This window comes from Palaemon carinicauda, chromosome 20 (assembly GCF_036898095.1).
Source record: "Palaemon carinicauda isolate YSFRI2023 chromosome 20, ASM3689809v2, whole genome shotgun sequence".
In the NCBI taxonomy this organism is placed as follows: domain Eukaryota; kingdom Metazoa; phylum Arthropoda; class Malacostraca; order Decapoda; family Palaemonidae; genus Palaemon; species Palaemon carinicauda.
In genome coordinates this window covers 114,184,607-114,189,606 of record NC_090744.1, presented here as the reverse complement: position 1 = coordinate 114,189,606, position 5,000 = coordinate 114,184,607, and positions in this window count along the sequence as shown.

Below are 5,000 nucleotides of genomic sequence, written 5' to 3'. Positions count from 1 at the left end.
TTCTAGTAAAATGGTTATGTCCAACATCCTTAGTTTCGAGCTTTTTTTTGGGGGGGAGGGGGAATTAAGCCTATTGCATATGTTGCTTGGTACATTAAGAAAGAAGAAGTATTTCAGTTTAATAAGGAAATATTTATTTATATAATTATGTATTTGTGTTTGTTTATATAGTGTTAAGAAATTCTTATTGACCCTTATGTGTGAAGAAATAAGCTATTGTGAGTTAATGCTTATGCGATGTCTAAATAAAAAAAGCTATTTATTCCATGCATACAACTCTCTCTCTCTCTCTCTCTCTCTCTCTCCCTCTCTCTCTCTATCCCTCTCTCTCTCTCTCTCTCTCTCTCTCTCTCTCTCTCTCACTTTTCTTCACGGTTGAAAGAATCAACCAGTGCTTTTCAGTGCCTTGCCTCAATCAAAATTATTTTCAGAAAAGTAAACATCAAAGAAAACCGTTCTCTTTGACGCATAAATCATTTTCTCACTGCGGAGAAAGTTAGCGAGAGAGAGAGAGAGAGAGGAGAGAGGAGAGGGAGAGAGAGGAGAGAGAGAGAGCTGGAAAGTTATGTAATAAGTTTATCATATCTTTTATGAGCTAACAACCTCAATAGAGAGACGGTAAAAAACCAATGTAAAGGGAAAAACTTCATCGCTGGGAAAGTTGGTCGAAGTATGGTGCCTTCACAATCGGATGGCACCTATAAGGAAGCATCCTTATCTATCTATCTATTTATTTGTTTGTTTGTTTCAATTTATCTATGTATCTATATATAGCTTTTTTATAAATGTCATTATCTGTGTAGGGAAGGATTCAATGTATATCCTATACCAAAAGTAAGACAGTATAGTCATCTTCCTTGAGAGACGGTTTTTATGGGAATTATGTGAAGTTGGCAGAAATGTAGGACTGAAAATGAATATGAGTAAAACTAAGATAATGTTCAGTGAAAATGCAGAGAGACATTAGATAATGTTTATGGATGTGCCTCTAGAGAAGTTGGCAGAAATGTAGGACTGAAAATAAATATGAGTAAAACTAAGACAATGTTCAATGAAAATGCAGAGACATTAAAATAATGTTTATGGATGAGCCTCTAGAGAAGTTGGCAGAAATGTTAGACTGAAAATGAATATGAGTAAAACTAAGATATTGTTCAATGAAAAGGCAGACAGACAACAAATAAGGATTATGGACAAACCTTTAGAGATTGTTAATGAATATACGTACTTAGGACAGTCAATAAGTGTTTCCCCAGATCAAGGCACTGAAATTAAAAGAAGGATAAGCATTGGATCGAAAGCTTTTAGAAAACAAAAGATTATGAAATGTAAAACGCCACTTTCCTCTAAAAAGAAAAGTATTTAACGAGATGGTCCTACCAGCTCTAACTTATGCAGCAGGAACTTTGAGCCATATTAAAGTCATAGAACATAACGTCACCCTCATAAACTAACTGCCTAAGTCATTTTCTCCACTTGTTGGGAAATCAAAAATAAACCTTCTCTTTTCCTAATTCTTTATATCATTGTCTTGAGTTTCAATTCACAAATTCTTAATAGAAGAATTTGTGAATTAGAATTTGTTAATTGTAGTTCAACACAATGATATAAAGAATTAGGAAATGAGAAGGTTTTTTTTTTTTTATTTCCCAACAAGTGGAGAAAATGACTTAGGCAGTTAGTTTATGAGGGTGACGATAAGCTAGTTACAGCCCCGAGAGCTATGGAATGAATAATGATGGGAATAACACTAAGAGACATTAGGTTTTCGGGCTTTATCATGACTCAGTAACTTTCACAAACTTAATTATGCTGACGACACACGGCATCCAAATAACAACATACGATGTTACTGAATAGAACAAAATCTTATTTTTCGTAAACATGAGAGAAAATAGAATAAGTCCAGTGTGTTTTAAGATAATGAAAAGTAAGGAAATCTTCTAAATGGGATATGTACGGTCACGCGATCATAGATATTTGTTAATATCTATGGAAATTATCATGTATCATGCGTTTTTTCGTCCAATATATATATATATATATATATATACAGTATATATATATATATATATATATATACAGTATATATATATATATATATATATGTATATTTTAGTTGCATTAGTTGATGTGAGTTTTAAACAAAACACTTCGTAAACTTGAAGGGAGATCAGTAAAGCGCAGACCTCCGCTTCCGCAGCTTATTTCACGACCCTTTGCTCACCCTTAACCTTGACCTTTAATCTTAACATGTATTAATTGGCGTGGATTTTCATATACTCATATATGTACCAAAATTGAAGTCTCTGTGACAACGATGTCCAAACTTATGGATGATTACGTGAATTGGACATTTTCCTTTACCGTGCCCTTGACCTTTGACCTTGACCTTCCAAAATGTAAGAATTTCCAGCTTTTTACATAACAGTTAATCCCTGCAAGTTCCATTACTCTACGATTAAAATTGTGGTCAGGAAGCTGTTCACAAACAAACACATACAAACAAACACACATACAATAAATCACACAAACAGGTGTAAAACAGAACCTCCTTCCATCTTCATTGGCGGAGGTAAATACGTTGAGGAGATGCAGTGAGAAAAAATCTAGTATGGTATATAATATTTGCAAACCATTAGCAATAATTCTTGATGGAACTATTGTAGTAGTAGTTTAGTAGTAGTAGTAGTAGTAGTAGTAGTAGTAGTAGATAGAATGACTCACGAACAACATATGACTGCTCATTCATGGTCACTACCATAAAGTATCTTGCGAGTCGTTATTCTGAAAATATTTAATAAAATCTTGTATTATTATTATTATTATTATTATCATTATTAACTAAGCTACAACCTTAGTTGGAAAAGCAGGATGCTATAAGCCCAGGGACCCCAACAGGGAAAATAGCCCAGTGAGGAAAGGAAACAAGGAAAAATAGAATATTTTAAGAAGAGTAACAACATTTAAATAAAAAATTTCCTATATAAACTATAAAAACTTTAACAAAAGAAGAGGAAGAGAAATTAGATAGGATAGTGTACCAACCGTGTGTCACACGATCGTACATAGTTCATTTTGTGTATATATTATGCTTGTACCTTCGCTCTTCCCTCGCACTAAAATGAACCAGATTAAACATGTCTGCTATTCTCCTCTGTAACAATGTCTGTTTTTCAAACATGAAAATTCTTGTGACTTTGAGCTCTTGTATATAAAGGAGAGTGTTCTATAATAAATTTTCTCAGTTGCTTTCACATTGTCTTTGAGTCACAACCTTCTCTCGGCTCGTCAGTTTAGTATGCCCGAGTGGTACCCTCAAGCAAGAGATTAAACATAGTTTGAGCTATTGAAGATTTTACAAAGGGTCTTATCTGATTTCGTTTTATTTTACAGTTTCGTGGAAGTCCCTGGACGATGAAGGTGATGTTTTAGAGGCTCAGTGGAGAAGCAAGTTCATTGCTGAAATGGGCAAGGTATGTAATTGATTGATTTGTTTGTAATCTTTTCTTTTAATTTGTTACTTTACTCCATTTTAGTGTTTTTCCTTTATCCATTCCTTCGTCACCGAATGTTTTTCAGTATACCGCAATTGTGGCAGATGATTTAACCTAAACCAGTCAGAAAAAAAGATATATATATATATATATATATATGCATATGTATATGTATATGTATATATATACATATGTATACGTATATATATATATATATATGCGTATGTATATGTATATGTATATATATACATATGTATATGTATATATATATATATATATATGCGTATGTATATGTATATGTATATATATACATATGTATATGTATATATATATACATATACATATGCATATATATATATATATATATTACTTGAAAATTAGCGTTTTCTTGTTACTTTGTAATCGATTAACTGTGAGCTAGTGTTAACTATATGCTAAAGTATCCAATCTTCGTCGGTTTTGCTACATTAAAAACTGCCAAGATTCTGTTCGTGTTATTATATAGGAATTAAGATCTTTACACGATCTTTGGCATTCTAGAGTCTAGACGAACGTTTGAGTAATACTGAAGCTAGGCTAGAGATTTTTTTTTTCTGGAACTCAATGCTCAAAAATATTTAGACCGTAATTTTCAAACAGAGCAGTTTTTTTTGTTTTTTTTTTAGGAACGTGAAGAGGACGTTATAGATATCCAGTAATAGTGTGTTCAAAAGTTTATATATATATATATATATATATATATATAAATATATATATATACACACATATATATATATATATATAAATTTATTTACATATATATATATAAATATATATATATATATATATATATATATAAATTTATTTACATATATATATATAAATATATATATATATATATATATATGTATATATATATTTATATTTATATGTAAGTATATATATATATATATATATATCATTGTGCCTATGTTCGTGTACAACTAATGTCCCTCCCTTTGAAATTATTATGTATGGAATTTTCGTACCCCTCGTCTGTGATGTGGCAAGGATTATGTATATTGCTGACTTGGCAATATTGTGTTAATGCACCCGGGTTCCTCTTTCTTTTCGGTTATTAAGCCCTAAGTTGATAAAGACCTACCTTTAAGAAGTTCCGTGTTACTTCTCTCTTAAGAGGTCCCTATCCTCACTTATATTTATCTCTTTCTCAAAAAAAATCTGGAAGTTGCACAATGCACTCTATGATTCCTTTCACATAAATGGTGATTAAGTCAATCTAGCTGTTTCCAATCTCGCCTATTCCTTCCAGTTGTCGCTACTATGACAATGGTAAGATAGATTAACCTTGTAATGCTGTTTCCATATCCCTGAGTATGCAATGAGATATGGTCAGTGCTCAAACTTGCAATGTTTGTGAAGTATCCCCTGAACCACCAATTGAAAGTGGTGCTTGAGTATTAGCACCTTCCAAGTCAGTGATCCCATTTAGATCTTTTTATTATTATTATTATTATTATTATT